The sequence below is a fragment of the Anopheles funestus genome, chromosome 2RL, assembly GCF_943734845.2.
Source record: "Anopheles funestus chromosome 2RL, idAnoFuneDA-416_04, whole genome shotgun sequence".
NCBI lineage: Eukaryota > Metazoa > Arthropoda > Insecta > Diptera > Culicidae > Anopheles > Anopheles funestus.
This window is the reverse complement of record NC_064598.1, coordinates 28,348,302-28,373,736: the sequence shown is the minus strand read 5'-3', so window position 1 is coordinate 28,373,736 and position 25,435 is coordinate 28,348,302. Positions and strand designations below refer to the sequence as shown.

Sequence of the window (25,435 nt, the reverse complement as noted above, 5' to 3'; positions counted from 1 at the left end):
AAAAGGCGAGGCTAAATCAAAGCCGAAAAAGCTAAGATCCGACCAACCGGAAACTAGTAAATCAAAGGCAAAATGCTTAATATGCAACAAGCCACATGATACTATCAAATGTTACGCTTTGGTGAATAAAAATGTCACAGAGCGTCAACAGATAGTTAAAAACAAACGTCTTTGTGCAGGATGTTTAAAATCAAACAATCATGCCATAGAAGCTTGTAGAAGCGCACAAAAGTGTGGTATTAATGGATGTACATCAAAACATCACAAAATGCTTCATCCTTCGGGAACAACTCCAGCAGTTGAACAAGAAGCCGTTAATAACCATCACGAGGTACAAGTGCCGTCTTCGACACACTATCAAGTGTTACCAGTAACACTAATGAACAAAGATAAATCCGTTAAAACATACGCCTTTTTAGATCCGGGTTCATCTCTAACCCTATTAGATGCAAAAATCGCCAGGAAACTCTCTTTAACGGGAGAAAATATTCCACTTCAACTGGTTTGGGCTCAAGGTACGAAGGCCGACCATGAAGGAAGTCAAAGCGTAAATTTGAGAATTAGAGGTGCATCAAAAAAGACTTTTATCCTAAAAGACGTTAGGACGATCAAAAATTTAATGTTGCCAATACAAACATTAAACTATAACGAATTGTGTCTTAAGTACTCTTATTTGAAAAATTTACCGATTAATGAGTTTGAGAATGTACAGCCGACAATCGTAATCGGTATAAAACATAATCAATTGTTAATGGGGCTAAAGCATCGATATGGTAAACAAGGAGAGCCCATTGCTATGAAAACCAAATTAGGTTGGCTTGTTTACGGAAGGAATTCGGATCAAGAAAATACAAACTTTTCAATGGTCATTCAAGAACAGGAAGACATCCAAAAGATGATGTCTAACTATTTTTCAGTTGAAGATTTTGGTGTAAAACCAATAAAACAACTTCCGGAATCGGAACAAGAAAAAAGGGCAAAACAAATCCTAGCAAGCACTTTGAAATGCAAAGATGGACGTTATGAAGTCGGTTTGTTATGGAAAAAGGATAATCATCAATTTCCCGCTAGCCTTGACTATGCAATGTCAAGACTCATAAGCTTGGAGAAGAAATTGCAAAGAGATCCAGAACTAAAGGACTGGGCATTGACAACTTTCGCAAGCTATGTAGAAAAGGGTTATGCTAGAAAACTAGAACCTTGGGAAACTGAAATAAAGCCGTCGAACACGTTTTATTTACCACACTTTATAGTAATAAATAAAAATAAAATCCCGCCCAAACCAAGATTAGTGTTTGACGCAGCAGCGAAAATAAAAGGACATTCGCTGAATTCGGCCTTATTATCAGGGCCAGATAGCACAACCTCGTTATTCGGAATTCTTTTGAGATTCCGTGAAGGTAAATATGCTATTTGTGGTGACATAAAAGAAATGTTTCACCAGGTAAAGATCCGCAAAGAGGATCAAAACACCCAAAGATTTCTTTGGCGAGACTGCGAAAATCGTAGTCCAGACACTTATGTCATGCAGGTAATGACCTTTGGCGCTACCTGCTCACCAGCCTGCGCACAGGCTGCAAAAAATTCCAATGCCGAACGGCTAAAGGATAAATACCCGCTAGCATTAACACCGATCGTACATCAGCATTACGTTGACGATTATAATGACAGCTTTAATTCAATAAACAAGGCAATAGAAACAGTGGAACAGGTTATAAAGGCTCACGATGAAGGGGGCTTCTTTATTACCAAATTCTGTTCAAATAATAAAGAGTTGCTCGATACTATATCAAGTGATAGGGTCGACGAAGATAACATAAAGGTGCTAGAAAGCAAAAATGAGGAATCAAAAATACTTGGCATTTACTGGAATACCAAAAAGGATAACATCGGATTTCACTCGAAATTAGATAAACTACCAGCCGATGTGTCTCTAAAGTTAAGGCCTCCCACCAAGCGAGAGGTACTATCATTTGTCATGAGCTTTTTTGATCCGTTAGGATTAATATCCAACGTTACGATACAAGGAAAAAATCTTATGCAGGAAGTGCATAAAGAAACGAATGAATGGGACGTACCAATTTCAGATAATTTATTTGTAATATGGAACACTTGGTTGAAATACATCGAGCAGACCAAACATATTCGTATTCCTAGATGGATCATGAAATCGCCCACAGCGGAAATAGAGCTACACACCTTTGTAGACGCTTCCGATAAGGCGTTTGCGGCCGTTATCTACGCCAGAAGCGTGGACAATGGTAAACCGCACGTTCAAATTCTCGCAGCCAAGGCTCGAGTGGCACCAATAAAGATGTTATCAATACCTCGTTTAGAATTACAAGCTGCATTATTAGGGGTTAGGCTGCTGGACACGGTAAAAAGTGAAATGAGAATCAAAGCATCCGAAACAACATTTTGGAGCGATTCTAAAACGGTGTTGGCATGGATAAAATCCTCTCATCGTAAATACAAACCGTTTGTTGCCCATCGTATCGGAGAAATTCTCGATACAACAACAATGAATCAATGGAGATGGGTACCATCAGAATTGAATCCAGCAGACGAAGCTACAAAGGTTATAACGAAACCTTCAATATGGCTAACAGGGCCAAGGTTCTTGACACTCGATCGAAAAGAGTGGCCTAAAGACGTAACCGTCGAAACGGTAGAAAACGAAAATCCTGAGTTTGTAGGTGCGATATTTGAAAAACCGAAAACGCCCTGCAATCAGGATCGTGGCCGAGCAGGTATAAAAGGAAAAAAGAATAAAATCAAACCCTGCAATTGGTATAGAAACACATTAATAGCAAACACTACAAAAGTGTCGGCTTTCAAACGAGGGCAGGAGGCGGTACAAATAAAAGAGATGCCGTTACAAGCTAAATTCATTAAATTAAATACCATTACCATGGCCATACTAATACTTTTGTTTCTTTCAGCACAAGCAATTGGGGAATCAGCAAGGGGTTTAATAGCGTATGACTGCGCTAACAACGATATAAATATCACCAGCTACTCCCTTATGGACGTAGCATCTTGCGTTCCGCCATCCAAAAACGTTTCGACTGAAGAAATACGTATCCAAGTATTACAAAGAAGCCCAAAAACTATTGTTCACGTTCATCAATGTAAAGTAATCATTAAACGGTCAATTAAACATTGTGGCGCCTTTTCACACATATCAGATTATGAACGAAGCTATGAATATATCGTTAAGGAATTTACACCACAGGAGTGTAAACTAGCTCAAACGTTAGGAGAAATTGCTTTATCAATCAATACGAAGGTTAGGGAATTGCGTCGCAATCACACCACAAGGGGGGAAGCACTCATCGTTGGCAGCATCCAGGGAACAGCTTGCAGCGGAGGAACGTATCGGACATCGAGCTACACGTGGGAAAACGCGTTGGTATACTACGAGTACGAAATCGGGTTATACGACTACGTGGCTACGGCAGACCTCGAGAACGATCAAATCACGCTGCGAAGCGGTCTTGTGTGCGCACATACGACGGGTTGGTGTTTAGATCCAGATTACGGCTACCTCACCTGGGAAGTGGACCTGCGGCGGCAATGCGAGCGAAACGACTTCGAAATCATTTATGAAGGTATTGTAAACAAAACCATCGATAATGCAAAGGTAAATGCAGCGAATACAGTCTACACCTTAATCTCGAAAGAGCATATGTTTTCGATAAGAGCTCGAGACGCTACACAGATATGCGGCTTCAATAGCTACGTCACCGACCATCCTAAGATATTCATCCTCGAGCTAAGTGGTTATCAATCGCCATTCCAACGAAAAGCGGTCGACGGAAGAAACCTCGACTTATTCACGTACTTCAATTCAAAAATCACTCTGGTAGAAAACTATCTCGGCCAAAAGCTAAACGACGTATACTTCACAGTAATGACCGAGATGTGCAAAATCGATAAGGCACTTCTGGAAACCAAGCTGACTCTGGCTCGACTAAATCCTAGTGAATTCGTCACAAACCTGGTGAAACGTCCCGGATATACGGCCGTCGTAGCAGCAGAAGTATTATACATCCTTCAATGTAAGCCAGTCTACGTTACATACGAAAGCAAAGAAGACTGCTATCAGGAGATTCCGGTAAAATACAATAACCGGTCAATGTTCATAGCTCCAGTAACCAGAATGTTACAACTAAGAGGCACGCAAATGGATTGCACTCCGCTCTTGCCTGCGAAATTTACCATCGGTGGAAGATGGTATACGACCGACCAACGCTTGCGTGAAACAACAGCACCACAACAACTAACAACCGATATCGTAACGAGCTGGACATACACACCATTGCCGAATCTAATGGAGAGCGGTGTCTACGACGCCGAAAGCCTACAAAAAATGAAAAATATGGTGTATGAACAAGGAGATAAAAGAATAGCGACATCAGTACTACATAAGATGATCAACGGTGAACATCCGAATCTGCAAGGATTTACCTTCGATGGACTCGTGTCAGAAAAGGTAATTCACAACGCTTTCAAAAAATACTGGTCTAAACTAGTCTCTTGGTCAACTTGGCTCGGAAACATTACGTCAACAGCTATCGGTATCTATGTATGTGGAAGAACTATTAAATTCATAATAGATACAATAATACATGGCAGAATTCTATTCGAAATCTACGGAGTAGGGTGGCAATTGTTAGCATCCTTTTGGGACTCCTTGACCAATCTGCTATCTCATCGCGGCCATAGACAGCAAGCAGCCAACAAAGCAAGCACGCAAGACTACGTCAACACTCCGCTAGAAGAACAACGAAATGAAGAACCGCACACAATTGAGGTAATTCCGTGCCACGGAAAACCGAGGTTTCTGCTTCCATCGCTTAAAACCGTCGCGCCTCCAGCAAACAACGAGATGACGACTCCTACAGCTTCACATCCTCAACCGCAGTGCTCTTCGCGTAACAACAATTGCGAACGTCAATGATTGCACGCATTTTATTAGGTAAATAACGAAAAGTTAGATTACACCTTTCATTCTCATTTTCTTCATAGCTAAGACGTTGCGTATTTTGGTAAAACTTATAGTTTTACGAGGGCCGGAATGTTGTGAACGCAACGATCAATCGTTCTGATTCACGTTTTTTGAACACATTTTCAAATCTATTAAACGGTAAAGTAGGTCACTACGCGATACGTATAAACAACGACAAACCAGAACGCGTTCAGACCCTTAAGCGTTAAACGACAATCGAAACATAATACGGTCACAGCGCGACGCGCGAAAACATAAACAATCAGCACGCGTTCTGATCTTAAGCGTTAGGTCGTACGTTCAGGCGATCATGTTCGGGCACCGGATATCGCAAATTGAGAATCAAAAGAAATACTGATAATGCATTATGGGTGCTGTTGACATGAATGCGAAATCGCATCTTAAAACATCCAGTAAATTGGGTCATGGCGCGCTACGCATAAGCGTAAACAAGCTCGGAAGTGTGTTGGGATAAACGTATGAATTTCGGACCTTAAGCGTAAATTGATCATGCTCATCATAACAATCAATATAAAACACAGAGGAAGCATTACGAATGCTATGGGATCAAACTCAAATGCTATCGTATGGAAATGATTTCATCTCGTTTTAATCCCTTCATCTCACTTTTACCTTTAAGACTCAAGATCCATAAGTTAGTATATAAGCCGAAAGAAATTATGAATAAAGCACTTACAATCTTACAACGAACGAGAACAGTCGCGTCCGCGTTTCATTTCCACGAACTTAAGTAAAATTCGCGTCTTCGCGTAAATTCCACTCCAGTGGACTATAACGGTAGCGAACCACTACCACTTGTTGCCAAAAATGGGCAGTGACTATGCTGCCTCTCGCGATATTGCTACCGATTTAATATTCACGGTTATGAATTCACAAGCGATAAACACACTCACCACTCATAAATCAACCGACCAACGTGGGTTTTCGGCCTGCGTTCGGTTTCGCGGCTTAACGAGCTGGCAAAGATTCATACCAAAAAACCATTTTTTTTTTCTTCACAAATTCATTTTGATTTGTTTACCGGCAAAACCAACAGGGCAGCGGAAAGAAGTAGCAAAGAAAAGATGGTGTCCCGCGTTATGGTACCAACAGCAGCACAACCACCACCGAGGATTTCTCCTTCAGTTAAACGATGGAGTTGATTCGGTATTCATAAGACATTCCCGGACACCAGCAAGCGTGTACCGAACAAAAATGCTTCGGCACAGACATGTTCTCGTTGCTGCGTTGTCTTCATTTCGATATGATTGAAAATGGAATAATTTCATAAAAAATTCATATGATTTCAGCTAAAATTGATTTCACCGAGTGTGATTTATGTTAATTCGGTATGAGAAGCGGAAATAAATGTGAACTGTCGTGTTCAACATATTTTGTATTTTTAGCAAAGGAATACATTTGACTATGCTTGAAACAAATTAACACTTTAAGTACAATTATTAGTTAAAATTGTACTGATATAAACTTTATGGATTCTTATATTAAAATAAATTAAAAATCTTTTAAGATTCATTTGAAGTTTTTTCACCGCGTCTGATTAGTTTCATAAAACATACAACTTATAGTCCACTGGAGTGGAATTTACGCGAAGACGCGAATTTTACTTAAGTTCGTGGAAATGAAACGCGGACGCGACTGTTCTCGTTCGTTGTAAGATTGTAAGTGCTTTATTCATAATTTCTTTCGGCTTATATACTAACTTATGGATCTTGAGTCTTAAAGGTAAAAGTGAGATGAAGGGATTAAAACGAGATGAAATCATTTCCATACGATAGCATTTGAGTTTGATCCCATAGCATTCGTAATGCTTCCTCTGTGTTTTATATTGATTGTTATGATGAGCATGATCAATTTACGCTTAAGGTCCGAAATTCATACGTTTATCCCAACACACTTCCGAGCTTGTTTACGCTTATGCGTAGCGCGCCATGACCCAATTTACTGGATGTTTTAAGATGCGATTTCGCATTCATGTCAACAGCACCCATAATGCATTATCAGTATTTCTTTTGATTCTCAATTTGCGATATCCGGTGCCCGAACATGATCGCCTGAACGTACGACCTAACGCTTAAGATCAGAACGCGTGCTGATTGTTTATGTTTTCGCGCGTCGCGCTGTGACCGTATTATGTTTCGATTGTCGTTTAACGCTTAAGGGTCTGAACGCGTTCTGGTTTGTCGTTGTTTATACGTATCGCGTAGTGACCTACTTTACCGTTTAATAGATTTGAAAATGTGTTCAAAAAACGTGAATCAGAACGATTGATCGTTGCGTTCACAACAACCGTAAAATAGCAAAATTAGTGGCAACGAATTAAACGTGCGTATTTTAAATATTTATCTTGATTGAAGAATATTTATCTCTTAATCTCTTCGACAAAAGAGCATAACCATGGCACCCATAAAAAATGGGTGATCATTCATTTTTTCACCTTGTCAACCATTTCGTTACGCTTGATCGTACGCTTCGTAGGGTTACAGTTTAAATGTCCAGTAAAAACTGACCGCCGTTTTGTTTTTTTTTCTGTTCCCTTTTAACTCCTTTGCAACTGCCGGAGGAGGGCGAAATGTTTGCGCATGAAAGAGACGAATTTTTCATTCGCTTTCCGAAATTGATCGTTGCTCAAAGTGTAAGGCCCATGATGACACGACGGGACCCGTAACGTGCAAGAAGAGTGTTTCAGGTTTTTTTTTTTATTTCAAAAATTTCGGTCACGCTCGCATCGCAATACTTTCGAGGACTGGCTTTAAATTTTTAACACGCCACCTCGCTGAACGTGTTTCTGTTCCGTAGCATTCCGTTCAACTGAAGCCAAATGTATGTGGATTTTTTTTTTCATTCTTCCTTAGTATGATCGGCCAAACAGCTGCGGGTATGGCGGTTCAATTTATCACACAAGGCCACTATTCTTTCACACCAGGATTAAAGGCAAGAAGATGTAAGAAAAAACGGCCAGATGAATCAATGCAGCAACCAGGCGAAAAAGCACATTTTGCACATTGCCCTTATACGGGAGATGATTGGTATGTGAGTGTGTGTGTTTTTCTGTTGCTTTTTTTCAACGTTCTCGAGAAACACTCAATGATGAATTTTCGTCGATTTCCTAGTCGTTTGGCACTGTACTCGACAATGTTTCTTTCTTCTCTCTCTTTTTATCACTGATGTCGATCAGGTTTTTCATTAGACACCGGGCAAATAAATCCATCCAATCATCGATCTATTTCTAATGCTAGATTTGTTTTTCCACCAGGTTCTTAAAGTCAATGATAATATTTCATTTAATGTATTTTTTCCCATTTTTGTAATTAAAAAAAAGCTTATTTGGGAATGATGTTTCCAGTTGTGAAACGCGTTAATAAGAAAATTAAGCAAATGGTTTGTTTATTAAATTATTTATTAAAAAGCAAATTAATTGGCTTTTTTGTTAAATATCTAGTCATTTTTTAAAACAATTTCCATAAGAATTCTATCTCGTTTTAGTGCACGAAGAACCATTCATATATGGCGAAAATTTATGAAACATTTCCGTTTTCTTTTACACGACACAGATCGCTCGTTTATGGTTTTCCTAGTACCGATCTTATTATCTGTATTGTGTGAACAAAAAGGAAAAATTGTCTCGCAAAAATAACAGCAAAAAAAAAAACAGAAGTAAAACAAATTTATAGCCACTTTATTTATCTTCACAGTACCGGAAAACCAAAAACCGATCTAACGACCACCATTTATAGACGATCCCGTTGGGTCATTTTATCCGAATAGCTCACTATAACGTGAAACCGTTGCGTTTGCTTTCGCCTAATGTTGTACGGGATGATTCAATTTTGATTTGATTTTCCGTTCCGCTCTATCGAGTTTCCCATTGAGCTCAGCTTAAAAAAAAACGCACAAGGCGACCATGCTTTATGGTACGACGCACTCACACCAACCTTTGATCTTGCCGTTGATGTACTCTCTCTGTGTGTGTGTCTGCGTGTGTGTGTGTGCTTTTACAAACGTCGTAAATGGGTGTAATACATTGACCCATACAGTACCACAAACCACTGTACCACCACAGTGCACATTCTCACGTGTGTTTTTTGTTTTGTTTTGTCTGCGCGACAGAAGCAATTTTGTCGGTTGCCGCGGAAATGTTGGTTGTTGGATAAATATTTATTTTGCTATCATCATATTGAGTGCGACTAAGGGCACAGGTTGATGCTGTCGATATGTTTGTTTTTTTGTTTTGTTTTTGGTCGTCTATAGTCTGACCCCTGCTTCGATTTCAATTGTTTCTCAAATACGTGGCTGTTAGTATGTGGTAGTCGATTGTAAAAAAAAACATACATTTACTGACAAATTTTTAATGTTTTATAAAGAGTGTTTAAAAAAAACACGTGAAGAAAAATGTCATTCGTTCGATGGAGGCGCCTGGTACTTTTCGTTCATGTGAGCGATAATATCTATTAGATGTTCGTATGAATGTCGATTTTTCCCCCGTAATGAATAATATGAATAATAATGTGTTTTATTTAAGTGCCTATTTCGATTCCAGTGCTTGGAACATGGTTATTTTTACAATTTGAATGCTTAATGAGGTGTCCATGGCGTCAGTCGTGTTGCGTGCTGTAGTAAAAAAATTTATTATAAATAATCGCATGCACATTACAGTAATGAAATTTTTAATGGGTAGATGTTATTTGCATATTTTATTAAAGCGTTCATTATTTTTGTTCATTTTTTTTACTATTAATTTTCTTTGATTTTCATTGTACTTATCAAAATAGTTAAGTGTATACTAATAAGTCTGTTTAAACGAACTGTGCCCGACTGTTTTTACCTTGTCTCTCTCGAATCTTTTCTCGAAGTATGTTCGAAGGTTTGTTTGAGGATCGTTGGGCAAACTGTTTTGAACGGGAAAGATTATCCAGTGTTGGTAGATACAAGAAATCTTGCTTCTAATCTTTTACCTGGTATTCTACTTGTTTAACATTTTGCTTCTGTTTTGAGGCCAAAAGATACGCTATGTGAACGCTTAAAGGTTTATTATTCATTTTACATACACAGTTTGTACTAGTGTGTGTGTGATGTTTGATGTTTGATGTTGATATCGGTAAACCATTGAAACATTAATTGACATTTTTTTGACACAATATTTTTCCATATAAAACTCTCTCAAACACGATTTAAAAGTAATATTTCCAGAGAAGCGATACGAAAGAGTTTTCCTCTTGCATTGAGATTAACTTTTATAAGTTAAGTTAAAAAACAAAAACAAACGAAACTATAAAAATATAACTACAATAAATGAAAGCTCATTTAATAATATTTTCTATCAATAACACTAGCATTCATCATACAGAAACATTTAATCTGTTTTCCATCCTACTTAGCTACAGCTTTAACACAACTTAACCATGTCTAATGGTTTATTTATACTTTGCCACTTCCCAAAAGGATTATTAGCACCATTGGCGTTAGTATCGATGCTGCATGTAGGCCAAATGTTTATTCTATGCAAATTAACTATTGACCACCCCGAGAATGGTGGTCCCGACCAACAAAACAAAAAGCGAAAAAAAAACCCGGTATGATGATACGTGTACGTGAGAATAAACGCTTTCTCAATCGTAGATCGCTATCTCGATAGAGCCATTTAAAGATAATAAAATAACCGTATAGCAATGCTGCGCTAATGGTTTGGATACTCGTACCCCCTCATCACCGTTAATAGTTATGAGTGTGTCGAAAACATGGCCACCGTCCACCGACGTGCGCCACTTCATCTATACATCTAAACAAAATCGAAGTGAGAAAACAGTGGTGAGCAGCAGCAGCATGAAGAGATTATGTTTTCTCCCAACCGCGTTCCACCATCACTCTCCGTACCGAATTCACCTTATGGCATGGAGGATTTTGTGGCTTTATTTTTAGCAACACTAACTCGTATGCTTTGGTAGTTCCTAGCTGTTTTTTTTTAATTTCCATAACAAAAGTGTACCAATTAGAAAAGTTGTTCCGAACTTTCCGATTGCTTTCATAATATTTCTACCCTTTACTGATGTTCGATTGCCTTTCAAGGGGGGGTATCTCTATTATCATCTGCTACCTTTTTACAACTTCCATACCGGCAGTGTTTTATGTTTATTGTTGTTTGCCATTTCGGTTTCGCTGCTCACCAACCATCACCATCGCTACACTGGAACGTGTGCTGGCGTGTCGATGAGTGGAATTTTCATATTTACTATTTACTCACAGCTTAACGGTGTTCCCGGCCAAACACGAAGGATGAAGTAAAATGGAGGAAGAGGGGAAGAGGCTTCCGTGTTGTGTTTATGAATGGCTAATACTAACGTATTTTCACTTCTGCCTTGTGCTACATCGTTTTCCCTTCTTTGTACGAGGGAGTTGTTTTTTTTTTTTTGGTTGTTGTTACACTTTGCCCGTTGAGTTCACTTGACCGTTTGACTGCGTTTGAGGGTTTAACGTTTTTAGTGTAGCTGCTCGGGTTTATGTTGACTTTGGTTTGGCACACCCGAATCCGTCGCTATGAATATTGTGCCAACAATCGAGACGTGCTTTTGTTCGGATAAGCGGATCATTTACAGTTTTGGACGGTTCTCTTATGTTCCGCTTTTCCAATTCAACCATACAGTTCAATCAGCGTGTTGTGCCGGACTGGATTTTGCGCGAGTTATTTGTTTGTTTATGCTTTGCTTTAGTGAACATACCCAGATTGTTGTTACGGATTGAGCTGCAACCGTATGCAGCAGGTACCACATAAAAGACGCTTTGCGAGCGACTTTGAAGTGTTTGTCGAGAGTGTTGTAACTCATCGATTGATGTAGGAAAGTTAGATTATATGTACAGTTACATGTTCAGTTATTTTTCAATGTAGAACCTCGAAAATATCTACATTTAAACTAGAACGGACCATCGATCATGTTGTATACGATCCATCAGATGTAGTTTTGCACTGAATGCACACTTGCATCTTGTGTTTAGATGCATTGATGGTTTTGAAATATGAGCCACTGCAATCGTTAGGTATGGTTTTATTTTCATACCCCTTTCTCCGTAGCCATTGGTACGAATGTGTACAGTCATGTGTTATTTTTGTGTAGTAACCGATTTTGCTATCCTTTCACAAGCCTTCACTGCAATGGTGTGATGATAAGTCTTTGCAGGCATTTGTTCGATTTTTTTCTTTCTTCTGCTTTATACTTTCTACAGCCCCAACGATGCTAATCCTATTGGTGTATGTTTTATTCACTTCAATAAATCAACCATTCGCCCAAAATGGGTAGAAATTTTAATACACAACATGTGTTCCAGAGTTGCATGTTGGAGAGCATCAGATGGTTTAGTTTGTGTTGCATATTTTTATTCATAAATTTTATGTGCATTATTAACGGTAGTTGGGTGTTAGAGTTTAAATCAAACGCTTTATTGTTAGCATTATTTTTGTAAATTTATGTAAGCAGTTTATCCTGCTCGAATAAATAGAAGTCTATATAATTCTTAAATGGTAAGTGAATCGGAAAATTGGAAATTTGGAAATGGAAATTTCAATAAGCAACTGTATTGGCGAAAATTACGGAAAACATGCGTTTATTGATGAGATGTTTCTCATAATGTTGTTGATTCACATATGCTTTTTTGTTGGGCTCTGATTGTACTGTTACTCACGTACTCATGCACTCTCGAATTTATGTACTGACGTACTCACGGAACGTTACGAGTGGGAAACGGTTTTAGTAAGATTCTTCTATACGTAAACTCACATTTAACATTTTGATATGATCTATTAATCGATTAACAAAAAAAGGCTTCACAAGAAGTTTATTTTCGAAAGTTTTTCAATCTCCAAAAGTTGTATCAAAATCTCGAAAATCCCGCATTAAGATCCCGAAGAAAGGATACAAAAACACATTCGTTAGGAGATAATTCCTTCTCACAACTTTAATTCCGGAAGTAATTGGGCCAAATATAGCTACTTGAGATACAAAAAAATCATTTCAAGTTACGATGGAGTCGCCCAGTACTTTTTATTTTAGCAATACAAAACATTTCAAGTACGAGGATACATTTAACGAAATTATAATATAATCAAGTTTTGAGTAGTTCAACATTACATTTTACGTTTAGCCATACAAAGTCACATAGTTGTTCGAAAGAGAATATTATTCACGTTTAGCAGCTTTAAGTGACTTCAGAAAACGATGGAGGCGCCTAGTACTTTTTACTTTGGCAAACAAAACATTTCATGTACGAGGATATATTTAACGAAATTATAATATAATCAAGTTTTGAGTAGTTCAACATTACATTTTACGTTTAGCCATACAAAGTCACATAGTTGTTCGAAAGAAAATATTATTCACGTTTAGCAGCTTTAAGTGACTTCAGAAAACGATGGAGTCGCCCAGTACTTTTTACTTTGGCAAACAAAACATTTCATGTACGAGGATACATTTAACGAAATTATAATATAATCAAGTTTTGAGTAGTGCAACATTACATTTTACGTTTAGCCATACATAGTCACATAGTTGTTCGAAAGAAAATATTATTCACGTTTAGCAGCTTTAAGTGACTTCAGAAAACGATGGAGTCGCCCAGTACTTTTTACTTTGGCAATACAAAATATTGCAACTACGACGATACATTTTAACAAAATTATAAAATAATAATGTTTTGAGTTGTCCAATATTACATTTTATGTAAAGTCGCAGAAAATCTCATAATTGTTCAAAAGAAAATGTTGCTTGACGTTTGACAGCTTTAAGTAACTTCGAACAACCATGGAGGCACCCATTACTTTTGAAGTTAATCGAATATATGTTTATATCGGATCGTTCCGTTTCCATTTCCTAGTCTTCGTTGTTTTATGGCACGAACCTTGTGCGCACCACGTGAGAATGAACTGCTCAAAACCGATTTAAGCCGATTTAAACTGTCGCACACCCACGCATCGCACGATGCGTTAGCTTCGAATTTAGCTTCGAAAAGAAAGAAAAAAAAACAAAAGACACATGTTTTAGCGATGGCCACTCGCAACAAAAATCGTGTTTGCGCCGACGCCAGCACTCATTGGGAAAGGCAGTGAGTACCTCACGTACGTGAGTGAAATCAAATCTAACCGTGAAGTGAAACACATCTCATCTCACGCAGTATCCTTTCCGCAGAGAAAGGTGAGCAATCTATCTCACGTAATGCTATTTCAACACGCATTTCTCCGCTAGTGAGAGATTCCACAGTGAGTTGTGTAGTTCGTGAGTACTCGCCACCCGAAGCTGAAAGCTTCTTCGGTTGAGCTTACGCGTTCGGGATCATATGTTTATTGTCAGACGGTGTATTTTTATCAACCATCGAGCAAAAGTGTTCAGTGTTTCGAGGACTGTAGATCGCACCGCAGGTCCTTTTACGTGTCGCCGCGTCAACAGCGTTTACGTGAGTGTGTGTGTGGGTGTGTGTGTGTGCAGGGGTGGTAGTTTCGATTGATTCTTGGTGAAGCGCGTACATCCGCACCACGGCAAGGAGACAAACTGTCGAATCGATGCTTGCCGCAATGAATGTAGCAAAAAAAGGGGGAAGGAAAAGATTTCCGTTTCAAGTGGTGCCAAATTAGTTTAACACTTTCGCGTTCCCCCTTCCCTGTGCATCGTGTAGGTTTCGGTGTCACGTGCAGTGACGGTGGTGTGCGTGTATCTTATTGTGGAAGCTTATTGGCTCCGCTGAACCTGCTTCATTTTCTTCGCCATAGCAACCGGCCAGCTGAGGTTGATGCGATTTTTTTTTTTGCTTTGGGAATGTTGCGGGCGTACTGCCGATTCGTTTATAAAGTGTGAAATGCAATATACTCTGTAAAGTAAATGTGGTACATTTATCTCAAACAATACCATCCTTCTTGGAATTAGACCAGAATACCAATGCTCGATACTTCTGTACGGATGTTCTTCATTGTTGTGTGTCTTTTTTTGTGTGCTGTCATGTACCGCTCTTGTATGTTTTGTTCTTTTATGTTTCACTTCTTCGTATACGCTGCTTTGTGGAACGCAGCTGGCATTCGCTGTACGTTAGCATTCATTCGCTTGTGTACACAGTTTCCTGCTGCAATTGTGCACACGAGGAGGATGTTCATTTTCTGCCACCGTACGACGTTCACTTCATTTCCTTCATTGATTATTCTCACTGCTGACAATCTTTGCTTTCGTTTGCCGTGCTTTCTATCCGTGCACTTCTCGTACGGCATAGTAGAAGAAAAGCGCAAATGTGCATATTTCTTATCGTGCTTCAACACCAGCACCAGTGGCGTTAGTAAACGCATCAGTGTGTGGGTGTGTATCAGCAGATCCTTCAGCATCGGCTCACTTTGTGCCATAATTTGCTTTCCATCCAGGCAAAGCTGCTGACAGCTCTTGTTCCTTTTTTTAGTGCTCTTTAGAGCGATGCGGTCCCCGAAAAGAAATCTCCCTTTTGCTCAAAGACGTATCATTGAATGGCCGCAACTACGTCCTCGATGTGGGCACTTCTGAGCAGGTTTTTTTTTCGTTCTTTCTTTGTTTTGTTTGTTCTTTTTCAACCTTTCGCTCGTGTGAGAATGACTACGCCGGCACTCGCATTCTTGAGTGGTGGTGTAAGTGACGAATTTCACAGAATTCGTGCTGATCACGCTTGATACGTTTTCTCGCTTAAAGACACATTATGTAACGCTCGAATGAACCCCAAACACCCAGCCCAGCAGGGTGGGTTTTTTGCACGGGCTAACCCAATGTCAACACTGTGTTTTGTCTTACCGTCTAGCTTCCCTCGATGCTGTTACCGGCGTTTTTGGGGGAGCGTGATTTTAGTGTCGTAAAAGAGGAAAAATTAAAGCCACTATCCGCATACATCCCGTAACGATTCAAAGTAGGGCTTATAATCAAACAATCCAGCAGAAGTACAACATAGGAACGCACTTGCAGGATCGGTTGACGAAACACACCGTTTAGGGGAACACGTCGGGGGGGTGTGTGCTCCATCCTAAATCATCATCATCAATTCTGATGAGTCCGTGTCACAGTGCTGGGGCACGTCTTCCGGCCATGGTTTGCTGCTGCATGCGATCGGGAAACAAAATCGATTGTTTGTGTGTGTTTCTACAGATGTGAAAGCTGGATGTGCCGCGACCGTATGTTTGTTTGTGTTTATTAGCTGGAAGTGACGTCCGGGCGTTACTGGGCCGGAAATGCGATGATGGATGGATGCGACCACCGGGCTAAAAAGGTGCTCTGTTTTGCTACGTAAAAGGAAAAGCTTATTAATAAACTCCGGAAGCATGGGAGTCTATATTAATCGTCTATGATAAGCGCCACCGTATGGTGTTATCCGCTCCGTGCTTCGTTGGATTTGGAAGATTCTGCAATTTATAATGGAATGATAAGATTTGTTTGCCAGAAAAAAGAAACATATAAACAACAAAAGAGATAATTGGATTATTAAAAAAAGAAAGAATTTAAGAAAGATAAAAACAGGAAAAGAAATATTGACTGCCATTAAAGCACGCCATTTCAGCATCCATTTGAACTCCTTTATAACAAACCCCTAAAAAATTGTTCGTCGAACAAAGCACTGAAATTTTCCAAAAACAACCCCGTACCCGGAAGGAAGCTCGTACCATATTTACACTACCGGCGGAGAAAAAAAAATCAAACGATTATGGTTTTGAAGAAGCTTTGCCAACAACATCATCCCTCTGCCATCCATCAGCGTGCCGCCTCTTCATTGCTAGCAATCTTACTGGCAATGCAAGAAGGTGTTTAGCTTTCGACACGTTTCGAAGAAATTGACAACGATGACGGTGCTTCCGGATTTGTATCCTTCGTTCGGTTGTCTAAATGTTGTTCATAGTGGCTCACATTCACATAGAAGCGATTTGGTGCGATTGTACAACGACATCACTTTAGTAAGCACAATTCGAAACCAATATTACATCCTTACGAAAGGACAGCTTGTGTCTACTAGAGTGACTCTTCTTCTGTTACACAAAAAAAAAAAAAACCCCAGATACGAGTCCCCGAGATAAGGGTGGAGTAAAAATTCGTGTCAGCTTGAGATATGTTTCTTGCATCGATTCCCCCACAACGGATACATTTTACTTGCGTTATCGAAAATTTCACCTCCTCAACTTGATCGCAGCATGTTTCGCTTCGCGTCCCAACAATCTGTCGATAGTTTTCCGCTCGATTTAGCACAACGGGACAAAAAGGAAAAAAGGGGTTTCTTTTTTCGTGGCGATACGTTCGCACTTTTAGGAGTAAGATCTACACCCGGGTGGCTACCCGTCGGGTTGAAATGATAACGAAGCGACTGGTATGGCTTTTGCTTCTTATTAGCCATAAGTGCTGTACAACGATGGAGACGCCTGGTAGCTTTAAGGTTTGGTATGTGAAAACTACGGCAACACCGGATGGGGGAAAGATGTGTTGCTAGCCAACATACGGCCAACTATGAGAGAACAAATTGATTGCCATGGAACTGAAGTGGATCTCAATGGAATGATAACCATTCAAACGTTTGTTTGATTGCTTTTTGTGTGATTCAGATCAGCGTCTTAACGGCTATCGTCGTAAGTGAGTGGAAACCCATATTGTGCCACATTTGAATGATTGGCATCCAGGCAGTTGTGTTAATCGGGCAATAGGCCTGCATATTATTCACAATAATTTATTTCCCTTTCGCAAGAAAGTCGAACATGGAATACAAGATTTTCGTAAATATTTCATTCCATGCGTACGTACGAAGGAATGATGGGTTTGAAAACAATTTGTTGGTTGAAGAGTCCTAATGGTCGAATGAAAATTTTATAAAATAAAATACTTTGATTGTTGATGAATTCATCTTAATATTACGTTTTACAAGAGACAAAACACAAATAAAAACAAATCCTAATAATTGTATATTTCTTTTATGAAACAAAACTAGAAGAAAATATTATAAATTTAAATTGCGACCCAAACCCGGACCGGCAAGTGTACAAGCGCGTACACCAACTGACAAATCATGCCGTTGAGCGAACCGAACAAGGGTTACCGTTCCCCAAAGTGATTGTATCGTTACCCTAAATTGCATTAGATAACGAAGCAAAGAACGAAGCGCCTGCCGTGAGCATCCCATAAATATGGTTGGCACTGCTACGAATGCTACGACGCGGGGTTTGTGAAACATGAACTTCATGTGGCTCAGCTTATCACCCCGGAGGAATAGATCTTCTGCGCGGCAAACGTAACTTTGGACGCGACTGGCTGTAGAATGTACTTTATCAAGCGAGAAAGAAATGGCGGGGTCCTTCAACCTCTCCCTCCTTCCTGTTGTATGCGGAGAATATTTTTTGGAACCATTTTCAGCACTGTAAAAGGAAATAAACTTACCACCGTCGTGGGGTGGTAGTTTGAGTGAGTGCTATTAATGGAATCTGATAGCGCTCATTTGCATAGGAATAAACACAAATTTATGTTTCGGTAGTTCGTGACTGGAAATGTAATGAATGAATGAATGAATGAATCTATTCCCAGGTAGGGAACGGTGAGAATACATAACCGTTTTTTTTCTTTTGGTGTTGTATCGCATGCTCTTAATCTACCGTTTTCCTAAGGAAATGTTGGATAACCTTGAAGGAGTTTCCTGCCGAAATGTAACGTAATAATGAGGGATTTCTTTATTATATTATTTCGTATAATAATTAGCTTAAAGTATTTCCGGTCGTATAACTTCAAGCTCTTACAAGAGCACTTTGTTCGTTTTGTCCTTAAAGTTTGATATTAGATTTTTAAGTTCATTTTGATTTGTTCAATTATTCCAGTTTTTATACACGAAAAGAGTAGTTCTAAACGAATAATACATATTTAGAAATCAGTGTATTAGTGTATTAAGTTTTACATAATAATTGCCAGCAATATCCAACTCCATGACAATCCGGACTCGACTCCGGAACTGCTTCAATTTCTTATGAACTTATATATATCGGTTCACAATAGTACCTGTAGTGACGTAAATATTTGTTTCCAGACAAAAAAATATTTCTGAATTTGACTCCCGGTTAGACTCCGAACTCAACTCTGGATTTAATTCCGGAATAATTTTTTTAGCAGCGGAATTTAAGTGGATTATTGAATCCATCTGGGCTTTCCAATAACTTATTTGTATGTCCATTTAACATTCCAATGTCTGGACAATCGATAAGGAAATAGAAAAACATTCGAAAAAATGTGCCAAATGTGAGTTCAAACATCCCTTGAAATCTCTCGTGACATATTGATTCCGATACCCTTTCTGGACCCAGCATGGCAATAGTAAAACCAATCACAAGAGCTTAAAAAATGTAAATCAATTGTGTGTGTGTGTGTGTCTGAGCGCCTGTTGTTATGTTTTCACATAACATATTTTGTTTTTCGCCGAACATGATAAATGTTGTCATGGAAGTTAATTCGTCTTCTTCGCTCTCCCATATGTCACAAGCAATAACAACCAGTTCTCCAGGGTAATGGCGGTTGGATCGAGTGTTGTGTGGTGATGCGTTGGAGCAACATACCATATACGATGAAACACGAGTACGATTTTTTTCTTCTGTTTTTGTTTATTATCATTCAACAGAGTGCCATCCCCAACATCAAAAAGTAACTTATCGTTGTGTGGGTTTTTTTATTTCACAAAATGTCTTTCTCTTTTTTGTTGCTAGTAGTCCCACATCACCTGATGCCCACTTATTGGCTTCTGGCATTTGTCGAGAATGGTAGATCGACCATTGCTCCTTCCGGGGGGGGACGGGTGGGGAGGCCGGGCGTCATTTTGTTATAATTCTACGAACGATTATTCATTCGGCTGTCGATACGATGCGCAGAAACGAGGCGAAAAATTCGCAGTAAAGCGATACTAGCGGCTGCTCCTATATCGGCAACAAATGGCTTGTTAGGAATGGTTTTCAAACATACTTTTGCCGTTTGACGCCTATGTTTGCGTTTGTTTGTTTGTTTTTTTTGTGTGTGTGTGAGTGCTTAGCACACCAGCTGAGGGGAGAAATAAAATAAAATACCAAAGGATGAAACTGTATCGAATGTTCTACGAAAAGTCGACAGCGAAAAGCCGATTGGATGCTCGGTTTTGTGTTTTGTTTGAGTGAGGATAAAAGAAGCTTAAAATCTGCAATTAATGTAGCTTATAGTCGGCAGACAGCTAAACTTGAAGACTCAATGTTTTTTTCAAGCAGTTGTCAATATCGGGTATTTATGGCGTTTTGAATAAAATGTTAAAGCGATTTTTTTTTACCCAAAAAAAAAATCGTATAACATAATATTTTACTAAAAAATATGAAACAATAAAAATTTGAGATAACACCATAAAGCACACAACTCGTCCACACTGCCCAAAGCGTTGTTGTGCTAAAATGATTCCTAGTATGTTAATTAAAGAGAAAACTTTTGCCTCTTTCGAGGCTCCCGTTCCAAAAAAACCTTTCCATGCCCCCAAAAGCAACACACATCCAATCAAGCTCGGTACCGTTTTATTGCCTCAATTCATCTCAATCCAACTACTGGGATGTGTGCTAACGCCACACCAAACTGTTAGACCAAACCACGGTATCGAAGTCATTATCTCGCTTTGCTAAGAATTTGTACCCCCCCCAAAGACACTTATGCTGCTGCCACCTATATGCTGTACATGCCGGAAAGGCCCAATGTCTTGGCATTGAATCTCGGTCGATGCTCGGTGATTTGGAATGGCACGTCAGCATAGACGACGGGAATAGCACGTTTAAGTTGGTGGGTAATAAATTATTCCTTTTCCTTCTCGTCTTCCGAATGGTCGTCCAAATGGCCGTACGACTACCAAGAATAGCATCAGCATCAGTGTACGGCGGATGGCTTGTAGTTGCACGCGATCGCACTTACCATTGTCTACCATCCTTGCGCTTTCTGTTGCTGGTCGACACATCCTAAAAAGCGGCGCCCACCGATATCGGTTTCTCGGCATCGTAGTCACGTGTAGCAGAGCATCCTGGAATTGGTTGTACGGTTGAGATTCTCCACGCCCCCTTGGGGGAGTTGGGATGAAGATACATAAAACACGACAAGGGACAGCTGCGGGAACACCATCAGTCAGACCCGATACGTGTGTGTGTGTGTTTGCGCTTGTATGTGTTAATTCCATGTTCGCATAGCATTGGAGCATGTAAACGCACATTCGTCTCGTACTTATCATGTGTGCTCCACTCCCTTCTAGCGTCGAGTCCTTCTACCAATGAAAAGTAGCTTCATCAATGATCGAAGCATCAATGTACTCTGGAAATGTGAATTCTCCGATCTGCTTTCTACATTCCCATGTCCAGCATAGACTAGTGTTGCAATTCGCCACGAAAAAAAACATCCGAAGCAATATTTCTTGCAGCTTCAGCTTCCTCAATCACGAAGACGAAAGTTATGGCATGCAATTTTCAACGAAACATTTATGTCGCCTCGTTCACAAACAATGTTTCCCACTGCCCAAAGCGGGTGTCGAACGAAATGGCTCAAAGTACCCTTATCAATCACCAACCTTTTTTTTTTCTTGGTTTTTGGTTTGCTCTTACGTTTTAAGTACATTCCGGTTTTTTTTTTGCTTTGTTTCATTAACCCCTTTTCCCCATTGGATGGATTGGATGGAGGAATTTTTCTCACATCAAAAATGTGCTACTCGCCCTCTATTCCCTCGGTAGCACGTTTTGAGTGGGTAATAATTTTGCAAAACTGTTTTACCACGGCTCACGAGCTGTGACACGATTGAGTAGCGGCAAAAACATTAGGGCATGGCGCCAAAAAAATGCCTTAAAGGGTTTAAAAGTGGGATATCTGCTTTTTTTTAGTTGTTTCATTACCTTCTTTGTGGCTCTTACGCGTTGGAAGGTGGAAACATTCGGTGAAGTGGAAAGCGAACTGAGGATCAACGATCGCTTGGGACGACCCTCACGTTGACATAGCGTTTAGCTCCTTATAATGTCAGCCACTGACACGGAACACCTAACCTACGGGATGGGTAAGGCAAAAAAGGGGGGAAACAAAAAAAACGTATGGCTCATACCCGGTGGCATGAATAATTCAAATTGCCCATCACCAGTGTCGCCTACACTGCCGCCCAATACCGAACCGCACGGATGGTCTCCGGGTTTTGTAACAGTTTGTCCCTGCAGGCGCTAGATTTTATGCGTTGACAAAATTATGACGAAGCCTGTAGTTGTAGCAAATGGGGAAGATAGAAAAAAGTGTCACTGGGAAAGACATAAAATAGGCGACAGAAAAAAAACTTCCCCCTCCTCCTCTCTCCTCCTCTCTCAACCCCCGGAACGATAAGAACTTTGATCAAGGAAAAGTAAAAAATCGACCTTTCTGATCCAGTGAAAAGCGTAAGGACACACTAAAGCTGGGTTGTTTGCCAATCTTCATCCCACACAATAGGTGGGGGTGGTCGTTTTTTTTGGGATTATTTTTGTTGTTCTGTTCGTGATTTTTCTCACATCATTCGCACCAAAACGGAGGCCAGATTTGGTATAAAAAAAAGTGTTGAAATATGTTTCCTCCCTGTTGGGACTGTGCTTATCTCGATGGTATAGGATGATATCGAACTAAAGAAGCAACAAAAAAAACCCCTGGCACATTCATGGCAACCTGCAGAAAAGTCGGAAATGGGTGGATGGGACGTGGTTAATTGAATAATTAGCTCGACGGATGATAATAACTCACCATGTCCGTACAACTTGCTGTCCATCCCTGTTTCACTGCATAATTCTCTCTCTCTCCTTCTATCTCACTCTCTTTCGTGGCCCGATTGCCCGACCGATAACATATTAACCGCGCATCATAAATCATTTGCAAACCATGGCCGAATGTTTCGAATGCCAATAATGAAAAGTTTGATGGTACGGTTCCGTGCAAAGGTGGGAACCATCAATCAATCTCGGCTATATTACTACAGATGTCGCAGTTGTCGGATGTCCGGGGTTTGCATGTTAATCTGCTATCTGCTTAAAGCTAAACATTGTGCGTTTAATTAAATTGTGTCTGTTAAGGGCGTGTCGTTTTAACTGTTGAATTGAATAAAATCATTTTCGTTTGAATATTTACATTAAATTATTAAATTAAATTAAATTATTTTTTTTTGAGTGGAGACTTAATGTAGTAGTAGTAGTAGTAGTAGGATTTATTTGGACAGTGAGATATTATAATGTTACATTGATTATTCGCAATTGTGTATAATGGGTTCACATTTTATGTTTTCCTCATTAGTTGTGATTTTTTAGCATATTGCTGAGTTTTGAAAATTTAAGAATTGAATTTTGTGATTTTATGGGAAAAGAACAAAAAAAACCCATGACGATATAGAAAGACTTAACCACTAAGAAAACTTAACACTATGGGAGACTTAATGTAAAATTGATCTTTTGCTCTTTTAATTTATGAAATATTAAATATTTTTAAATATTTTGTAATTTAGTGACGGTTGACGATAATTACTGAAAAATTTTATGTCATTATAGAATAAAAATAAAAAATAGGATAATAAACATAATATTAGGATAAAAATCTCGCCAGTATGGCAACTTTCCTTCCGCCATAAAAAGTTATTATTATGTTTATTGATTGTCTACGAACTTTAACGCAAATATTCAATTAAATGTAAATGTGTATCACAACCCACGTGGTCGTTCACAAAAGTGAAATAATTTTTATATTTTATAATAAAAATGTTTTGCAAACAAAAACACATTTCTTCCGAGGCAAAATAAAGCCCATTATTTAAAAAAAACCTACCCATTCTATTTAAAATATTATGGTGAGTAAAATAAAAATTATTTATTTCAACATCAAAAATTGAAACAAAAATAAAATGCTTCCCCGCTCACCGAAAATTTAAAGATAAGTTATGTGGTGAATTTGAATGGCATGAACGAATGCGAACTTTGTATTGCCACAATAAAGCAGCTTGAAATGGTGCACATTCCACGGCGGAAGGCTACAAGGATTGAGTGCTGCTGCCGCCCAATTGTAGCATGATTCCCCCCCAATTCCAGAATCCCATCACCATGAATGACAAGAATTTCTCAACCAAAAACGACTCTATAACCGATTCGTTTGCGCCCAGAATGGGATATGGCGTATTTTGCTGCTGCTGGTGCTGATTCTTGAATTCCCAGCAGTTGGGTTCCGTTCCTTCGTGTGTGGCTCATCCACCGTACTCTACACACCTTTTTGTTCGTAAGCACGCTAAGGTGCCTAAGGGTGGTAGTGTGCCTTTCATAGCAATTCACGGATTTCTGTCTGTGTGTGTATGGCACTTATCCTTCCGGCCGGGTTCGGTGTCTTGCTGGTTTGGGAATAACTTTTTCCCCAACAATCCGGCGCACTATCGGTAAGGATAGTTAAAAGACCACGCAAGAGCAATGCAAACCGGTCGACCGAAAGCCAATTCAAGCCAGCTTGCTGTTTTCCCCAAAGGGCCGCACACACACACACACCATCTGCCCTTGCACAGCTTTCCAAGCACAAATGGCAAACCACCGGCATCTTCTTTTAATCGCCTACGGGCCACACTTTTGTTATCTGTTGGATGAGGTGTGGGGTGTCAAGGATTTGGTGCGCGGAGAATGCGCTTAAAGGTTTTGAAATGGTAATAGGTAAGGGTTTGGTGAAACGAAAAGTTGCGGTGCGAAAGTTTTCATTGTTGGTGCAAATAGGAAGGGGAACCGGTTGAAAATAATTGCAGTTAAATAAATTTATCATTCAACTGCTACATAGAAATCTATTTGTTATACTGTAAGGAAATTAGGAAAAAATTAGTTGAGCTTTACATTAAAATAATTATTTTTCTTACTCAAAAGTCAGAAAAAAGAACACATTCTAAACAGACGTAACTTATCAAGATGGCTTTTGAATCACTAATGCTCCGTCTGCAGCCACGCTCTACTCACAAAGCCAGAATAGAAACACAGAACTGCACAAAAAAACGAGCTCAGAAAAGAATGATTTGTTGTCCATGGTGTCTGCTTTACCGAGTGCTGGTTCGACTCGGTGGTAAATTGTACTTCAAGCTGAAGCTTTCAGTCATGATCAACGTTCGGACACCTTTCTGCTAAATGCTATTAGATCTTTCCCAAGCAACCTGCTACGGCAGGATGGTTTCAGTTTCTGCTTTGTAGAGCAAAAAAAAAAACAAAGGGAACGAAAAGTGTTTCAATTGTTTTCTTTATTTGTTTGATAACCTTTTCACACCACGTTACACCAGTGTGGTGTGTCCCATTCGTTCCCTTATCTTGATATGAAACGAGACACATGGACGTACCTTTTTTTGGCATACATTTTTCGATGAGATGATACGGCGTGATGATGATGATGGTTTTGTGGTGAAAAGCAA

The 25,435-nt window shown here is 39.5% G+C and overlaps 1 protein-coding gene across 5 annotated transcripts in view; it reads left to right on the top strand.

Annotated features, from left to right (window-relative positions):
- Positions 1-25,435, top strand: part of LOC125766530 (Kv channel-interacting protein 4-like) — a 65,521-nt gene that overhangs the window by 10,746 nt on the left and 29,340 nt on the right. The window contains exon 1 of one of the 5 annotated variants that reach the window (XM_049432567.1): positions 14,401-14,467. The exons of the other annotated variants lie outside the window; for them this stretch is intronic. The gene's annotated coding sequence lies outside the window, so the exon portion shown is untranslated. Of the gene's footprint in view, positions 1-14,400; positions 14,468-25,435 lie in introns of those variants that run through there. 5 annotated transcript variants of the gene reach the window in all.